Source organism: Oryctolagus cuniculus, chromosome 16 (assembly GCF_051225735.1).
Source record: "Oryctolagus cuniculus isolate XC-2025 breed Fujian yellow rabbit chromosome 16, ASM5122573v1, whole genome shotgun sequence".
NCBI lineage: Eukaryota > Metazoa > Chordata > Mammalia > Lagomorpha > Leporidae > Oryctolagus > Oryctolagus cuniculus.
In genome coordinates, this window is record NC_142882.1 from 65786626 (window position 1) to 65806803 (window position 20178).

The 20178-nt window shown below is 43.8% G+C and overlaps 1 protein-coding gene and 1 pseudogene across 1 annotated transcript in view; one reads left to right on the forward strand and one right to left on the reverse strand.

The window, feature by feature from the left end:
- The window catches only part of POU6F2 (POU class 6 homeobox 2), a 448120-nt gene that overhangs the window by 207511 nt on the left and 220431 nt on the right, over nt 1-20178 (forward strand). The window lies entirely within an intron of this gene.
- On the reverse strand, nt 4716-5321 carry LOC138845810 (mitochondrial import inner membrane translocase subunit Tim23 pseudogene; annotated as a pseudogene).

The window sequence follows — 20178 nt, forward strand, 5'->3', positions numbered from 1 at the left end:
TGGCTTTGATTTTTATTTATAAAACATAAAGGACTAATATATATCAGTTAGGACATTTTGCTTCCAAAGTGCATTGTAGCAAAATAATTGGAAGGCAGTTGCGGTGTGAAATATATGACAGCTTTACAGGAGCTTTTTCTTTGTAATAGTGTAATTGCCTTAAACCCCACAATCATAATTGTTATCAAAAAATAATCCCAAGGAAAGGCTAATATAAGGTGAGCAGACTATTACAAGAGCTCTAATACACTCGATTCCTTGAACAGCAAATGCAGCTCTCAATCTCTGGGTGCTTTTAGTGTCAGTCAGAGAGTACTCAGTCATTTCTGTGCATCAAGCCTGCAGTATTGATTTTTCCACTGACTGAAACAGCCATATAAGCATAAATTTTGCATGAGCCTTTCACTTTGTAGACTCTCCTTTGGTCAGATGACACATGATGTGAACATGAAGACTGTATAATAACAATGCATGGTCAACCTGCAGGCATTAAAGCGTGGGCTCTCGCAGCTCTGAAGGACAAAAGCTGGATCGAGAGAATGCCGCCTCGCCTCGCCAGGGCCAGGGAAAACAAATAGCATCTCCATCTTGGCAGCTTGTGTGCCATTTTATTTTCTACTTCTCTTCTGTGTTTTCACACTCCGTTTGCAGAAAACCCCCACCATACACACACACACACACACACACACACACACGCATGCACACACATGTCTTATTTCTACCTACTCCAGGTAAAACTCAGCTTTATGGAAAAGAATCACCGTGATGGTAACTGCAGCCCACCCAAGCCTCTCTCTATACTGCCCTCGCTTCTGGTTTTCTCCATGTTGTTTTGCCGTGTCCGCTTGTTGATGTCATTTCTTTTGTGGCAGCCCTGGAGACTAAACTGTGTAACAACATTTGATAAGATCTGGGATCCTGCTGAGAAAGCTTTATCTAAAGATGTGGCTCATTGATACACAGGTACAAGAAAAACCAACCTGCCTTAATAACCACACTCCATTTAACCTACTTTGGCCCTGTTTGAGATCTCTTTATTCATTAATAGTTCTTTATCACATCTCTTTATTATAGAAAATGTTCTGCTTGAAGTGCAATCATTCTGTTATGAGATGTTTCCAGTGGAAACGAAAGGGGGGTCTAATCCTACCCTACGGGTCTGATCCCACCTTAATCCCAGGTGGCATAATTGCTCAGTCACAGCATCTCTGCTCAGTCACATTAACTTTGGCTATTTCATGTAATTAATTTATATCATGATATGAGGAATTTTCAAGATTAAGTTGAATTGGCCTAGGGGGAAAATTATCTACTTAAAAAAACGGTCCCTCTTGGCCACATGGAGTTGACCAGAAGGAGAATCTGATTACCATTTTCTTTTAAATATAAATCTTGGTGCCAAGCAGTGGCTTGCTTTAATGAATAATTGCAAATCCATTCACTTTTTCCATTTGTGTAACCATTCGGAATAACAATAATAACATTCACCTTGAAACTTGCTAACCTGGAAGAAGAGAGGTGTTAAAACCCAGAATAAAGCACTTCCAACTTTTGCAGTATCTAATGAAAGAGCTGAACTTCACACATAGACATTAGTTTGTGTACATCTAAGCGTGATGTCTGTTTAAAGAGAGGAGGCCCTGCTTTCACCTGGAATCTCTCTGTGGCTCAGAAAGGAGAAAGGGACTCTCTCATTTTTTTAAAGATTTATTTTATTTATTTGAAAGATAGAGTTGCAGAGAGGTAGAGACAAAAAGAGAGGTCTTCCAACTGCTGGTTCATGCCACAGATGGCCGCAACGCCTGGGGCTGAGCTGATCCGAAGCCAGGAGCCACGAACTTCTTCTGGGTCTCCCATGTGGGTGCAGGGACCCAAGCACTTGGGCCATCTTCTGCTGCTTTCCCAGGCCGCAGCAGAGAGCTGGATCGGAAGAGGAGAAGCCGGGACTAGAACTGGCGCCCATATGGGATGGCGGTGCTTCAGGCCAGGGCTTTAACCTGCTGCGCCACAGCACTGGCCCCAACTCTATCACTTTTAATTTCTTTAGTGTCTCCCCTGTCCGGAGGAGGCTATCTGCTTTCTGTGACCAGCTTCTTTAGTGCTGCTCATTGTTTGAAAAGAGTTTCGGAAATTATTCTTTTTATTTCCAGTTGATGGCATCAAAGGAGATATTTCTACTTAAAACCAAAGTTATTATAGCGAGCAGTGCTCTCTGAAATGAGTTTTGGCCAAGGAGAATGAGCAAAACGGCACTTGTGTGGTTAGCTCAGAGGAGAGCCAAGGCTCCAGGCTGGAGCGGGAAGGAGGACGGCCGCATTTGTTTGTTCTTTGTAGGAAGCTAAAAAGCTGCAGAGAAAACGCAATGAACTTTCTTGTGGATGCTTTATTTGCTGGCCTATTACCATCAAAAGAAGCTTAAATACCAGTTGGGCAGAATGGGGCTGTAGGAGTGTTTAGTGTTAAGTAAGAAGATATAAAAGCAGGAAGTGAACTCCCTAGCCCAGCCAAGTTTATGCTTTTTTTTTTTTAAAGATTTATTTATTTATTTGAAAGGCAGAGTCACACAGAGAGAGAAGGAAAGGCAGAGAGAGAGCGAGAGCGAGAGAGAGAGAGAGAGAGAAGGAGACGCAGAGAGTGGGGCGTCTCCCATCCACTGGTTCACTCCCCAATTGGCTGCAACAGTTGAAGATGTGCCAATCTGAAGCCAGGAGCCAGAAGCTTCTTCCAGGTCTCCCACAAGGGTGCAGGGACCCAAGGACTTGGGCCTTCTTCTACTGCTTTCCCAGGCCATAGCAGAGAGCTGGATCGGAAGTGAGCAGCTGGGACTCAAACCGGTACCCATATGGGATGCCGGCACTGCAGGCAGTGGCTTTACCTGCTATGCCACAGCACTGGCCTTGAGTTTATGTTTTTAAGGTTCATCTGCTCATGCAGTAAATGCAGTCTCTACTTTGGGTTTCTGGGGACTGTTGCCCAGAGACAAGGGTCCTCTCATACACTAAGAAACCAGACTCTTCTGGCCAGGCAACCAGCACGGGGTGAGGGGTGTTGGGGAAAGACTGCCTCTTCGTTTTCGCTTCTATTTTTTAATTCTTTCCCTCCATTCGTCACTGCCCCCTCCCCTACTGCCACTCGGAAGTTTAATTATAACCAGGGGACAAAAATAAGGAGACACAAAGACATAAAAATGCTGGTAGCAGATTCTGCAGCATTCACCTCAGTGCCTGGTGCCTCTAATCCATCTTTGTGTCTAAAAATTGCTCCTGTCCCCTCAATGGCTTATCTGCAATGTGACGGCCAGCTCTACATCCTTCTGAGTGTGTTCTTGTCATTTCTCTCATTCTCCTCAAGTCTCCATGGAAAGATCAGCTCATAACGGGGAAGGACAGTAAAGGAGTTGACAGCCGGAGTGTGTCCCTCAAGCTCCTGAATGGTTTCTTGTGGCTGGGACAAATACTTCTTCCTCATTCTGAATGTGGGTACAGTTCTGACTGAGCCAAAGAGGACCCTGAGGAGATTGGGATAATCCTATAGATCCACAGCGAAGTTTAGATCCCTAAGCTTTATAGCCTTCCCAGTCATCATCACCTCCCTCTCTCTCACACACACACACACACACACCAGGAATTCTGAGCAGCCCTGGAACTTTGCTAGCTCATGTGTGCATTTAGGAATTGACATCATTGTTAGGCGCAGCCAAGGCAGCCTCCCAGAGCTGCTTCTGATCCCAGACATGATGTGTTTGTGTGCGTGTGTGTGTGTATGTGTGTGCACACGTGCATATGAACAGGATTTGGCTCCAAACCTCATACAGATGTTTTATCTTCAAAATTAATGGCTCTAGGAAGGTAGAGACTTGATCCAATGATGATGGTTAGGAGGTGCCCATGGGGAAGTCACTGGGGGTATGTCCTTGAAGGTAGTTCTCCTAAGAGGTCTGGTTATAAAATTCTAATTAGGCCATGCCCCTCTCTGCTTGCTGGCTCACCGTGTGGTTTCCCCTCTGCATAGGCTCCACAGTCACCATCTGCCAGCCTCACCAGACAGCTGAACCAGTGGGGCCTGCCCCATTGTGAATCTTCAAACCCATGAGCCAAAATAAATCACCTTTCTTCCTGAGTAGCTTATGTCAGATATTTTGTTGTAGGAAAAAAAGTTAACTGTGTGTGTGTGTGTGTGTGTGTGTGTGTAAGAGAGAGAAGGAGGGAATGAGGAAGGAGGAGGCAGAGGTGGAGAAGAGGGAAGACTTGTTTATGTACAAGGCAGAGAACTAGGTATTTACAAGTGCTCTGTGTTTTGATCTTTTTGTTATGTTTCCACACTTGTTATTTGGAATACAGGGCATCATTAGAGTTTCAGATCATTAAGTGAACAAACTTGGTGATAGAGTGCTATAGCAAGCAGGACCTGAACTGTGGGAATAAGTGGCTTTCCACTTGAGGGAGTACAAGAGAGAATCGTTGTAAGAGATTCTCCAAAGGAGAAGAGAACCACATTGCTTAGAGCCCCACCAAAAGGTTTTGGCTTCAACTCGCTAAGGGCAAGAAGGAGCATCAGTCATGGTCAACCATCCATGATCGTAATCGCACTAAATGGGAATCGCCAATTTTTCAAAAAAAAAAATTGTAGGTATAAGACAGGACAACTCTAGACTGACCCACAAACTGATCTGGATGACTGGGGAGGTATCTTCCTTTCATGAGATGGCAACATCTTCAGAGCAACTGCTGGAGCAAGGAGCCTTTCCTGTGTCCCAGTTACTACACAGTGCACAGAGCCTGGGAAGAGTTAGTCTGGCTGGACCACCTTGTGCTGCCCCTCGAAGACCACCTGTGCATTTACACAAATGCCTGTCATGCTTCTGGCTGTTACTGTGTTCAATCATCTTCTGCCCTTCATGTTTTCTCAGTGATGACACCAAATGCACTATGGAGCATCCTAGAGTATTAGCCCAAAGGGCCCCTTGCCTAGTCACCATATTCAAAATCTGTATGTTTCTTGGTCTGGACCAGGCCATGTTCTGGGTTTCCTTCGATCGTAGCTGAAGATTGTTCACTCCCCCAAATGTGGACCTTGCCATGCAACACCCCCAATGGTAAAGGCCAGTTCGAACCTGCCCTGGGTTTTATTAGTTCCAGTTGGTAAAATAAACTCATCCATATCCTGCCGGAGATACTATGGATCCACATTTAAGTAAGGAGAGGGCTCATAGCAGTTAGTAGGATGTGGGCCAAGTCCACGTGCGAGTAACCTCCAGCAGCTCTGAAAAAGCCGGCCGAGAGCCCTGTGGTTTTGTTGCTGCTTCCTCTGCCAACTTCCATGTTTTCACAGCAACCTCCTCGTCTGCTTCCCATGGCTCCCGTGGACTGGAGGCTCCTGGGTCACCTCGGGGAGACCACGATCCCACTCTGTTTTGCTCTTTAGAGTTGTCTTTCTGACATTCTCTTTACTTTCTAGATGAAAATCTGAGGTTTGGGGGAGCCTTGTCCCTGCAGGCTGAGCTGGGTGGTAAAACTGACCCTGGCTCGAGTGTAAATACTGAAAAAAATCCACGTGGCTGCCAGCTTTGAAATAGAGGGGTCTTTGCCAGCTTGCAATGAAAAGCATTAACCCAAACCATGTTCCATGGTCCGCACAGCTTTGTTACCCCATGGAAACGATCCCTGTAGCATTACAAATGAGCTCCCCGTTTGCAGAGGCTGTACACTTGTTTTTGGAGCTGCATGCAGCCTCTGTCTTTATTCCTGCGCGTGCAGAGTCTTTGTGCTTGATCTTCCTTCACAAGGGCTGCTGTTCCCTCAGATGGCCACAGGGCTCTGCTCACCCCTCCAGGGCTCTGCTGAGGGCGCTCTTCAGGCAGAGCGTCTTGAGCCACTGTGTAGAAAGTCGCACCCCTAGATTCTCAAGACTCCCCCAGCACACCTTTTCCTTTTCCCTGCTTTATTTTTAGCCATTGTCCTTAACACCATGTGATGGGCCATACATGAGGGTACTTTAGAAAGTTTGCGGAAAATGGAATTAAAAGATAGGTGTACAAACAGCCAAATACCATGTTTTCTCTGATATGTGGTAGTTACAACAGAATGCAAAAAAGTATATGAATGAAACTGACATCTTACAATTTGATTATTGTTTTTAGCTCTTGTCTATAGGAACAGTGGTCTACTTTTACTTGTTGAACATTATGGTTAGTGGTGCATGAAGCTTGTAATTATAAAGTAAATTAAATTATGTTATTGCAAAAATTAAAGGGGAAAAATAGAAAGGAAGAAAGGAGGGGGACTGAGAGGAGAGAGAAGGAAGGAAGTATGTTATCTTAGAATTCTGCCTACGAAATACATGAAATCTGTTCTCTTTATATTAATAAAAATTACTTTAAAAAGTGTTATACAACATTTTTTGAAATCCACACATAGTTTTCTGTGTAATCTGAATTTCCATGAACTTCGGTAAGACCCATCATATTTGCCTGAGCATTTGTTCATGTTCTGCCTCCCCTGTGGGAGGTTAGGTCCAGGAGGGCAGTGCCTGGGGTGGTCCCTGCAGGCATCCCAGCTCCTGAGACACCGTGCAGAATTGGCATTCTGTGAGCATCCCATCCAACCTACAGGACCCACGTAGATCCCTGAGATGATGCTCCAGGATGTCGGAGCCCAGCAGAAGGGCTCCAGGGAGCTATTTGGAAGGGTGTTTTGGAGGCTGGAGAATTCACTAGAAGACACAAGATGTATCTGTTGCTGCCTTTGCTGCATGCGACTGCCCCAGGTAAAGAGGATCTGTGTACTGACAGAGGCAGGAAGCAGGTACAAAGTTTTCTGATGGAGTTACTGGGGAGCACCTGGTTAATAGAGCCTCTATCCTATAAATGTACACAGTGGCTTGTGATAGACAAGCTCTATAAAATAACAGCAATAATAGCCTTTATTTAATTTTGGTATTTCTATTTTTTTGTACATTGCCTTTGGGCAGTGTGCAGCTTTAATAAATAAGCACACAGCATCTAATGAGGGAATGAAATTACAGAATTGCTACCAATCCCAGAACAACAGCTGATCACCACCACCCATCACCTGAATGAGAAGCTTGAAATGTAGGTCACAGTATCGAGAAGCCGGGGACCCCAGGACCACGCAAAGTGGTGGAACAGGGAGAGGGAGGCACAGAGGAGGAAGGGACGAGGCCCAAAGAAGCCTAGAGCAAGCACAGAAAAGGGAGCGTGGCAAAGAGACTTCTACTTCCTTTTCCTTCTACACTTACGCTGAAGTTATTTAACTGTTTGTTATCTAGTATGCTTCTCCCTTACAATGACGGAATCATTATTTTTTTCTCTTAGAGCTTACTCATTGTCTACATTCTGCCTCTTTTTATCCGGACCCATCTCCATGTATGTGATAAACTACAGAGAAGGGCTCTGAACCCATCTGAAAGTCAGGACGTGCTTGAGCCAATAGAAAATCATCCAGGAAAGTGTCTGTCGGCCTCGACTCCCCTCTGTCACTGCACTACTTTGAGTAGTAGTTCCTCACTCCATGCAATCTCCCAGCCAACACCCCAGGATGGACAGCAACAGGCAGGCACTGGCTTACTCTTTTCCTAACCCCAGCACAGCCCCTTGCATCTAGTACAGCTCTGCAAAAAGATGGAAGACTAAATAATTCGGAAGCCAATGACAATAAGACTTGCTTCTTTCTGTTTATAAAATGAATCAGCTTGAATGAGCACATCTTCCAGTTAGTATGAGAAGCAGAGAACCATTCATGTTGCTTTGGGTAAGGGGGTGTCCATCATAAATACTAAAGAGGGCACCCCGAGTCTCGAAGGACACTGCAGGACAGTGAGTCTCAGGGAACCAACAGGGAGAAGCCGTCTGAACTCATGCAGACCCCAATGTGCCCTGCGCAGTCTCTATTACAGCGTCCCAGCCTCTGCCCTTCCCCTCCCTCATCAAAGGGTAGGGTTCTGATTCGACAGGAGCGCTCCATCCCCTGGGCTTCCGCGGCTGTGGTGTCCCCTTCAGTCTGCTCTCTGGCCTCTTACTGCCGCTGCAGCCTCAGCGCCCATTGCTGACGGTCGCTCAGCTCCTGATTTCCAATTGCAGACAGAAATGCTCAGTCAGTAGAGGCACAACACGTACGCGCGTTCTGCAAAAGGTTAATGAGAAGGAATTAAAAGACAAGATTATCGCAGTGCAAAACCTTTGAAATGTGTGCATAGTTTTTCCACAACATGCATTTTCCGTGAGGTTTTTGAAGATCTCTTGTACCTCTTCTAAGAGAGAACTAATTGGGAAGGGAGTACCTGGGAGACTTCTGGAAAAAAGTGGGTCTGATTCAGGGCCCCAGCAGCTGCATGAACTCTCTACACAAATTGTCTTAACGTCTTGAAATTCTACCCAATCCATCCAGGTCACATTGCAGCCCAATGCTAATCTACAGAGAATGCAAATAGTATTGTTTGTTTATAATGAGTCTACATTACTTTAATAGTATAACTATGCCCTTTGAGGTATAATTAAGTATATGAAGAGCTAGTGTGAAACACTCTTAAAAATGAAATTTTGGTTTTAAGCAAACGATCACAACTTTTAAAAATTGTTTCTTACGAGTGACCTTCTCACTTAATGATAAGCATTTACTTTTATTTAAAATTATTTTCATTGAGTATCATATACTGGGAATCAGAGAGCAGCGGCTATTAAAATACTGAGAGCTCTAAACAGGAGAAGCTAAATCACTACAGTTTACCTTCACGGGCTGGCTGAGCATATGCTCTCCTAAATGACTGCCATGCCACATGGAAAGAGAACACTTTATGCTCATCCTGTAATGCAGGACAAAGCAGCACCCCTTTCCATCATTGTGTGTCTGGTACTGAGTGAAGAATCGGACACTTACTTGATGGGTCACTAAATGTCTGGGGAATTAATAATAAATGACTCCAGTTTTAATATATTTGGGAAATGAAACAGAATGTAAACTGCTTGGGGAAGTATGAATGTTTTAAGTTTTTTAAAAAAATTAAATCTGCTAAATGCCTGGTTGGGATTAAGCAACTGGCAAATAAATCATCATTAGTTGGTTACCTATCTAACTGCAGAAGTGACTGTAGCAGACCAAGGCAAGCAGAGACTCGGGCCTGGCTGTCCAAGCTGAAGGGAGATCCTGGATGACTTCATTTTAGGAAGTTTCTGTTCGCAGCTCTGTCTCTTCCAGCCCCTGAACAACAGCATCCCTTTCTCCAACTTTCTCCCAAGGCTGTGGGCTCCTTCAGGAGAGCAATGACATCTTTCTGCCTTTCAGCCGACAGCTCACGTTTGCTGAATGAATAGATTACTCCATACAAGAACAAAATTAAAAGTCCTTGGAGGGGGGTGGGCATTTGGCATGAGAGTCTAGTGTAGCTGAGACCCTGACTTCCCATGGCAGAGTGCCTGGGTTCAAGCCCCAGCTCCCAATCTCAGCTTCTAGCTAATGTGCCCTTGTTATCAGGATGTGATGGCTCAAATAGTTGGGTCCCTGCCACTAGTGTGGGAGACCTGGAGTGACTCTGTATATGGAGTGCTCAATGTGCTTAGCTACTTCTTCATAAAGTACCTGGCCTTGCACACAGTAGGCCTTCAATATGCACAGTAATGTATCACATAGTAATGTTTTGGCCAATGATGAACCATTTATGTGACAGTGGCCCCCTAAGATTAAGTCATTCAATGTTGTCATGGCCATTTTAGCTTGCGTATGTATACTTTGGTATGTTGGCACAATGATGAAATTGCTTAAGAATGCATTTCTCAGAATGGATGCAAGTAGTTAAGGAATGCATGACTATACTTGGTACAAGAGGCCTGGAATCTGATGGAAGCTAAAGAACAACATGCTCTAAGGCCACCGAGTGAGAGAGAGAAAACCTGGATATTGGTATCACATGTCATAAGCTAAAGGAAAAGAGAGAAGTTACTAATCTTTAAGGCAAGGGAATGCATTAGGAAGATCAGAGTAGAACATATTTCATGTCCAGCTCTTTGCTCCAAAGAGGTCCATATCCTATGAATACACTGTTATAGGAAAAGGCACATTATGGTTTCAAGTGGAATGAAGATGCTAATCTGCTAACTTTAAAATAGGGAGATTTTCCAGGATTATTTGGATCCAATGCAATCACTATGGTCCTTAAAAGCAGATGAGAGAGGAAGAAGTCCAAGTTAAAGAAAGGCAAGTGATGGTGGAAGCAATTCCAAGTGATGCAGTGAGAAAGCCTTAAGCAGTCATGGCTGGTACTGAGGAAGGAGGCAGGAGGCCATGAGCCAAGGAATGTGGGCAGCTAGCAGCAGGAAAACACACAGAAATGGGTTTGTGCTTGGAGCATCCAAGAAGACTGGAAGTTTGACTTGCAGGAAGTAGGAGAAGGAATGTGTGTATATGTTGCAAAGTGTGTGGTAATTTGTTACAGAGCAAATAGCCAATGAGTTCACCCCATGAGAGTCTATTATTGTGGCCAATAAACATCTGATAGTTTACCTGCTCTCCTATGAAGAGCTCCCATCAAGTGAAGGAGAAGCCAAGCTGGGCCCACCGACCACATGTATTTGTATTTTGGGAAATTTAGCATGGATAACAAGGGAACCACAGGTACCCAAGCGAGAGTAAGGGCAGAGACCTTGAGACTGTCTCCCTTCTACATTGTGACTAACAAACATCTGACCACTTTGGGAGCTAACCTGTGTTTCAGGAAATAGGAATAACTGAAGTTCTGAGAAACCTAGAGAGTATTTAGCCATTGTAAAGCCTGGTCGGAATATCAAATAATTTACTATGCTAGAAACCATGAAATTCTAAGTTGCTATAGGTTTCATTTTTTTAAAAAAAAGTTTTATTTTACTTTATTTTCATCTATTTGAAAGGTAGACTTAGAGAAAGAAAAAGAATTCTTCTACCTGGTTTACTCTCCAAGTGCCCACAAGAGCAGTTAGGCTAGACCAAGCTGAAGCCAGGAGCTAGGAACTCTATCCAGTTCTCCCACATGGGTAGCAGTGGCTCAAACACTTGAGCCATCATCTTCTGCCTCCCAGGCACATAAACAGGAAGTTGGATTGGAAGTAGAAGGGTCAGGATTCAAACCAGGCATTCAATAAGGAATGCAGGTATCTCAAGCAGTGACAATCTGCTGCACTACTGAGCCCAAACCCTGTTGTTTTCTCTCTTTTCTGTTGCTCGTCTGAAAATCGTTATGTACTATCCAGTAACAAAAACTGAACCCAACCTCCTTTAACCTCCCTACATGACCTCTTCCCAAGATTATGTGCCCACAAGCCAGCCCCAAATGGATATGAAAGGCATGAGCTCATGTTCCATGCAACCTAGCCAGCTTTGGGAGGATGACTACTTAGAGCAAAACTAAGATGGGGAGAGAAATGGGCTTAGACTAGGGCATTCAGCTGCAACCCCAAGTCAAAAACACCAACAATAAAAAGGCAATATTTATGCATTTGAATAAAAATCACATACAGTATCACGATTTCCTCTGGGAGAACCCACGCTCCTGAAGCTCTTGAGCCTATGAGGCAGGGTGCCCATGAGAAATTTATATGTGCACTGCACCCCCACGCTTGTTCTATTTTTATTCTTTCCCATAGATATGTTTTCATTGCATATCAAAGCTTTCAGACATCTATAACTTTTATGGAAAAGCAACAAAGAATTCTTCAAAGAAAGCATCAGTGCTTAATACTATTTATATCCACAATTTTGAAACTAAATTATTAGGTCCACTACTGTCTCCACCCATTTCATACTGATGCCAGATTTGCTGGAGAGAAAAAATGCGGTATAAATTGAAGCTAAGCATACGTAAGAACTTCACAAATTCTCAGCTCTCATATCCCTGGGTGGTGGAATTAACTTTCAGATGATACCACATAGATGATTTGCTTATGATTGTAACACACGATGGAAACAATAATTATATACCTTTATTTTTCTATTTGTTTTCTCAAAATAGGAAAAAAAACACTCAGAGGCAATTTCACTGCACTGTACTCTGAGAGATTTGCAAGTGGCAGATCTCTTATTTTTGAGCACAGTTACTGGGTGTAGATGAAAACAATTAGCAATTTCACAATATCTTTATTCTCTAACTTATCCAGCAATTTTCGCATATCAGCTTTTCCTTATACTTCCCATCGTTCTATTCTCTTGATAGCAGGCAGGAGCCTCAGTTTCACCTTTTAAGAATCTAATGCCTAGATCCTGTAGATAATAAATCAGTTGGCTTACATTTTTCCTGTGTTTTCTTTCCATGAAGATCATTTTAGGACAGCCTGTAGTGTGCTAGCACAATTGTGAATTGCTCTCTTCTTTCTGGCCTCAAATTATGTTTAGCAGCTTTTTTGACATCCCTGGTGTACAAGTCATCAATCGGCAGAAACTGTTTTCTGGTTGCTTTGTGTATCCTTAGATGGTTCGCGAAAGACCAGGGGGCTGTTGTGCAGTGGGGTGGGATGGGGGTAGTAGGATTTGTGATGTTCTAAAGTGGTCCAGGTGGACAGGAAGTCACCATCTTTCCTCATTTCACCTGGTGAAGAATGCGAAAGGTAAACAGGAGGCAGGAAGCTGAAGAGAAAGCAAGCTAATTGCAGGCCATTTGTAACTGTTAGGAATGAGTAAACATATCACCCTTCTCCCAGTATAACATACCGTTCTGGTGAATTGCATCTAATTTTTTTCTTATTATGTCATTTGAAGGACAAACTCATTCTTCACAGAAATTGCTTCAGGGCCTGAGGGCTCATGTAACTTGTTTAATCATGATTGTTATTTGATAGCATTACCTGGTAATCACTCTATCAAAAGTTGGATGATTATCTAGAAGCCGCATTAAGCAAAGACATTTAAAGGCTATAGATTGATAGAAACCCGGCTGTGCCTTGCAACAATACAGTCCGTGAACTTCAGCTGCAGCTGATTTTTGCTTTCCAGTCTCAATGTTGTCCTCTATTGAGAAAAAAATATATAAAACGGTGGAATAAAACGGTGGACAGCTGTTTTCAGCCCATCTTTATTCATAAATGATACTGGTGAGAAGTTTCCCAAATCTCAGCAAGAGAACATCCTGAAATGCACACCGTCACAACTTGCCCTAGAGGAGGGGAGAAAACACAGTGCCCATGGGGCCATGGCTGGGAGTGATGAGGCAGCTGAGACAGGTGTCAGCAGGCAGAGGCAGACCTGCTGCTTGCGAGGACAGCCAAGTGCCCTGCCTGAAAGCTCAGGGGCCAACGTCCCCTCTAGGACTGTGCAGGAGCAGCACAGATCTTCTGGGGTCGTTCCATGTTTGCAGGCCGTGGGGACACACAGTCTGTGTGTACTACACGTGTCCACCTCTCCTCTGGCTCCTCTACAACCTCCTCTGCTCCTGAGGATATTTGTGCACTGCTCCCTCAGCCTGCTTCCCTGCCCTAGCTCCCAGCTCGGCTGTAGACCATGTGGAGCGTAGAAACCCAGCTGCCCCACCGGGAGCACCACTGCCACCCTCAGGCAGGTGTGTGTGCTCACATACCATACCACATGCATGCCATGTGCATACCAGACACACCACGCACATGCCACACACACCACGCACATGCCACACACAGCACATTTGCCACACTCACACTTGCACACATGCTGCACAGGCGCATACACACCACATGCCACATTCATCACATAAACCCCATATATTTGTATGTCATGTATTGCAGCCATCATATGCATACTACATACACCCAGCACACACATAGCAAACATACCACACCATACACAAATACACATACACACAGATAACCACACATGCCAGAAATACATGGCAAATGTGTGCATGCACACATACACACACACAATGTACACACCAACCATGGAACAAATCTGTCTCCTGCCAACAGACTAATTCAGACAAAGGCTGTGTGACCCCTCACTGCATATGACCGGTGCATATGACCAGGACCCAGAGAAGCCACCCTGGGATTCTCTACCACTTCTATAGCTCTTCTCCCAGCCCAAGCCATCTCCAGAAATGTTAGTTCTTTCCTCCCACTTTCTCTGCTAACGCCTTACATCACTTACCTTCCAGTGGCCAAGCTATAATGTGCGTGCTTCGAGTTGCTTGGAACTAGCTTCCCACCTGTGTATCCTGAAGAGCCAGATCTTCTGGTCCTCACTTCTCTGTGGCATTGTTCTCATCAGCTCCCCTAAAGCATCTCACTGACATCCCCACCGTCCTTGGCCAGGGCTGCTATTAACCCCATTTTAGAGCTGATGAAATTGAGGCCCAGACTGCTTGGGTAAACTGTTCCAGACCTCACAGCCAGTAAGTAACAGATGCTGGATTTGAACTTGAACATGACCATGCTACTCCACCCCATCATTCCTCCACTAACAAACAGCAGGATGGAGCTCGCACTCCCCCAGGCCCTTTCCATTACTATCGTTCTGTGATTTGTTTCTTACTGTGTTGTTCAGTCAAATGAGTTTGTGTTTTTATCATATTTATGCAGATCGGCCTAGCCAGAAAATTCACTAGTACTTATGTCTTTGAGAAGTCAGGGTGAATGTAAGGGAAATGAGCCAGTAAATCTAAAACACATCCAATATTTTCTGTCATCTTGACTTTAGGCCTCGTGGGAATCAGGATGTGAGGAGAGCTTGAGATGTGGGTTTTTTTTTTTAAGATTTATTTACTTATTTGAAAGGAAGAGTGCTGGAGAGAGTGGGTGAGAGACAGAGACAGAGAGATCTTTCATCTGCTGGTTCCCTCCCCAAATGCCCACACCAGCCAGAGACAGACACACAAAAGCCAGGAGCCAGGAACTCCATCCAGGTGTCCTACGTGGGTGGCAGAACCCAAGTACGTGAACCATCACCTGCTGCATCCCAGGCGCACATTAGCAGAGAGCTGTATTGGAAGCACAGAGTAGCACAGACTCGAACCAGGCACTCCATATTGATACTGTCAACCCAAGTGGCAGCTTAACCCATTGTGTCCCCAACACCTGCCTGAGATGTGTTGTCCGGTGGGCTGCTGTGGAAAGCAATGCAAAAGGGTGGAAGAATGCTGGGAAAGGGGTCTGGGATGAAAAAAGGAAAAGTCATTCAATGGTGCCAGTTTGGGGAGACCTGTAAAGGCTCAAAATCTTGATCTTCAATGAGATTATAGCCATATGTAAGCTGTGTGCCTTGCATAATTAAGCTGAAAACACTGGCTCTGGTGATTTCTGTTTGCCACATGAAAACAGGGTTGCTCTGAGGTCTCTGTGGGCAGTCACAAGAAGACTCAACTGCCAGTGGTCACGTCTAGGTTTGGTATGGCCCCTGAACTTCTTTAGTGCTCTGTACCCACAGTTGCAGCAACTGGAGGTTCTCAAGTTCAAGTCCCAACAGAGACTTGTTAGGGTCCAAGTTTAGATTTGTTTTCTTTTCCCCAATTGTACCTTGAGACCAGTAAAACTTCACGGATGGAATATGCACTGCATTGCTGTTCAACTCTCATTCCACAAACACTAACACACACAGTTACCATCCAGCTGCACAGAGCAATTAGGCGCCCCTTCCTTTGACAAATGACTAGGTGTATTTGTTTAATATTTAAGGAAAGCATAATAATATTCTGATCAACACCACACTGGGAAAACTTGTAAGTTATCAGCCTAGAAATGTACAGAATTCTCATATCAGAAAAAAAAAAAACTTTCCTTTCAAATCTTGTGGTATATATTTTACTTATAGCATAGTTGCATTTTTTTCAGCCTACATGAATCATGGAGTCAGACTTTTTTATATAAGTATGAAATGCATTGGAAACTATAACATATACTTAACAAAATTACCCAGTACAGTTTCTGTGAATAGGACCCCACTCCCTTTCTCTTCTTTTCTGACAGCAAGAGTGCTATTGCTCTGAAAATCACCATTTCCCGTCACTTTTATGTGACTGAAAACAGACAAGTTGTTTCTATGGGTTTCCTAAGGTACAGTGTTTGGCTCATCTGATATGAGATCACGTTGGAGATGATTGTGGCAATTTGTTTCTCTTGTTGTGAAGCCACATGCTGTCCCCAGAAATTCAGGCCATATTTTAGAGACCTTTTTTTGTGTGCTTTTTATTATTATAAACACATGTATGCACAATTTTAAGTGCAAAAAATTCAGAAGAGTATTAAACAGGAAAGTAGTATCCCTTCCAATATATCATGACATTAAGGCAAATGTTTTCTGGTATCTTTTCAATTTAAATAAACAAATGTATTTTGGAGTTGGCATTGAGGTGCAGTGGGTTAGGTGCTTGGGTCCCTGCCACCCATTTAGGTGACCTTAATGGAGTTCCAGGCTCCTGGCTTTGATCTGGATCAGCCCAGGCTATTGTGGCCATTTGTAGAGTGAACCAATGGAGAAAGATTCCCATGCCCAACCCCCTTCTCTTTCTTTGTCTCTCCCTCTCTGTTGCTCTGCCTTTCATGTAATATTTTTAAAAATGAAATTCAATTCCTGGGTTACAGTAAAGATTTGAGAAAACCTCATTGACCACAAGAAATGGGCTTGTAGCCTACAAGATTACCACCCAACTGTATGGTTTTACATGGGGTGAGGAGCCCAGGTTGTGTGGAAACTATGTTCACCTCTGATTCTGCCATGCCACCTGGCCACAGCTGAGGGACCTACCGGTGAGGCCTTGTGTTATTTATACATTGGTCCCCCTCTTGTGGTATAAGCCCACAGCTCTGTGCCTACCACCTGTTTGTGTTGAGTAAATGTTGAATGAATGAGTCAACAAATATTAGGCTCAACAGTTAATCTGGATGCTCAGACTATATCTATAACACATGTGTGTACATGCATATACATATATAAACACACATGCATTCATCCCTACGTATCAAGGGGGGCGGGGAGTTGGTTCCAGGACTCCCCTCCAATACCCACATCTATGGGTGCTCAAGTCCCCTATGTAAAACAGCACAGCATTTGCATATAATTTGCACACATCCTTCCATATACTTGAAACCATCTCTAAATTACTTGTTACAATAAATACTGTGTAGGTAATTATTACACTGTACTTTTTAGGGAGTTTTGACAAGCAAAAAAGTCTGTATGTGATCAGACAGGCACAATTTTTAAAAATACTTTTGACCCACAGTTAGGTAAATCTGGGAGCCTTCAGACACAGGGGGCCAACTAATGTGTATGTATACCTGTGCCCAAAGATGAGTGACTGTGTGTGTGTAGGTGACTAATATACATACTCTCTGCAGACCTTAAATAATCATTTTAAAGAATAAGTCCCAGAAGATAGCCAAAGTTAAGTGGACAACTTGTGACTATCTCTGCAACAGTAAAGAAGTGTGGTTACTGACAGGTGTGGTCAGAGAGGGTGGTTAGGCCCTCAGCTGAACTCTGAAGGAAAGGGAGAGTGTGGCCAGGTGGAAAAATGTCAGCCTGGAGAAATGCACACAAAGATCAGTTTGTGGACCACAGGCAATTTTTGATTTGCCCTCGCCTGCCCCTCCAGCCTAGTACAAATTCTGGGACCCCCTGGTTCTGAGTGTGCAGGATAGTACAGGCAGGCCTGTGGGGTCGGCTCCAGACCTGGGGTCGGGCATTTAAACTGCTGGCCTTGCCCCCCACCTACGCAGAAGCAGCCCTACCTGTCCAGAATTTGGGGAGCCAGGCCAGCACTGGCGAGGTCTCCAGGGGTACTACTGACCTCCAGCCTTCCTTCCTTCAGGAACAAAGCCAGTGCTTCAAGAACCCCAAGTCCAAGGGTTTTCTCCATAAACTCTAACCCACACTATTATTACTTACATTTAGTTCACTCAAAAGTCAAGTACATAGTTTCACACTTGTTCACATGTATGTTTCAAGAAGAACAGTTTCCAATAAATTATTTGTATTGTTAGAATCATAATAATCCATGCTTAGAACCCAAACTCAAGATTGAAGTGATAATGTGTTTTAATCATAATTTATTTTAATAGGTAGTGTTTTTTAATTCAGCACTGTACTTCCAGATTCAGAGCATTATGCTGGAAGCCAGCATCTCAGGCCGGCTAGTGGGACTTCCATCTTGCGTTGACTCCATTAAAGTAAGCTTCTATAAACAGACATCAATTACAACCAGTTTTAAGGGTTTTAAAATGTAATCCAACAGTGCTGCTTAACTAAATGAATCCCAGGAAGTGATCTCGCGTGAATTAATAGAGCAGTGTGCAGACGACTCACTATGCGTCTGAGTTAATGACTGAAGAAGATCAAATTAATTACATGTGTCTCCAAGGAGTTTCCAGGAAGAATTCTCCCTTATCAGTTAAAGTCCATTTAACCCTTCACAGTCAAAGCCTGTGGCTTCTCTAATTGCTAACAGAGTAGGGAATAATGGGAAGAGAGAGGCTGGTGTGCCTTCTCCTGGGAAGTATAGGTTTTCTCACTTCCCTGGAAAGGGAGGTTCCCTTTTCAGAGACTGAAATCCAGCTGGGTTTGCCTTTGACTCTTCAGCTGAGTTCCCTTTCCCAAATCTACGGGAGAGTTTAATGAAGTCTTCATGCTTAAAAGTGTCCAAGAAAGACATTCATATTTGAAGTTGGAAGATATTCCTGGCAACAGAGATCTGATGAGAGATCAGGATTCAAGGTCATGATCAACATCATTTTGCACCACAAGGGTGGAGTACAAGTTGAGCATCCCTCATAAAAAAATCTGAAAGCCTAAATTGCTCAAAAATTCCAAGTTTTCTGAGCACTGACATGACACCACAAGCAGAGAATTCCACATCTCAACTCGTGACAGTTCAAAGTCAAAACACACACTCCTAATCTCAGACTTTTTCAATATGTAATTTATCTCTAGTAGAAAGGTTTCCTGTGCCCAAGTCCTTTGTCTGGAAAGGGTTACTGAGGTTGATCCTGTTTTTTAACTTTTATTTAGTAAATATAAATTTCCAAAGTACAGTTTATGGATTACAATGGCTCCACCCCCCATAACTTCCCTCCCACTCGCACCCCTCCCATCTCCTGCTCCCTCTCCCATTCCATTCACATCAAGATTCATTTTCAATTATCTTTATATACAGAAGATCAATTTAGTATATATTAAGTAAAGATTTCATCAGTTTGCACCCACACAGAAACATAAAGTGTGAAATACTATTTCAGTACTAGTTATAGCATTACTTCACATTGGACAACACATTAAGGACAGATCCCACATGAGGAGTAAGTACACAGTGACTCCTGTTGTTGACTTAACAATTTGACACTCTTGTATATGGCGTCAGTAATCTCCCTAGGCTCCAGCCATGAGTTGCCAAGGTTATGGAAGTCTTTTGAGTCCGCCGACTTCGATCTTATTCTGACAGGGTCATAGTCAAAGTGGAAGTTCTCTCCTCCCTTCAGAGAAAGGTACCTCCTTCTTTGATGGCCCCGTTCTTTCCACTGGGATCTCACTCGCAGAGATCTTTCATTTAGTTTTTTTTTTCCCCCCAGAGTGTCTTGGCTTTCCTTGCCTAAAATACTCTCATGGGCTCTTCAGCCAGATCCAAATGCCTTAAGGGCTGATTCTGAGTGCCAGAGAGCTATTTAGGACATCTGCCATTCTATGAGTCTGCTGTGTATCCCGCTTCCCATGTTGGATCGTTCTCTCCCTTTTTTATTCTAACAGTTAGTATTAGCAGACACTAGTCTTGTTTATGTGATCCCTTTGACTCTTTTATTTCTCACAGTTCTGAGGTCTGGGATATCCAAGAGTAAGATGCTGACAGATTCAGCACCTGGCAAAGACTGAGTCCCCAGCAGACTCAGTGTCTGGTTTGCCTGTGACTTCCTTCTCTGCTTTGGGGTCGATGCCTGTGGCTGTGTGCTTACCCATGGGAGGGAAGGAAGGGCTGAAGAGACTGGGTGCTTCCTTCAGTCTCTTCCAGGTCCCTACTCCACCCCTAGACCTGCATCACCCCTTAAAGGACTTGCTTCTTCATACTCTCAGATTAAGTAAGTTTCAACAGTTGAATTTGCAAGGGACACATAATTCTACCACTGTATCCCCATTTACAAGTGACAAAACCAAGTCACTTCTGAGAAAAAGTAAGTTGTCAAATGAAATGCAACTTATGGGTTAGGGAGTTCATATTTAGGCACTTGGAAGCCAGAGTTTGGGTGTTTAA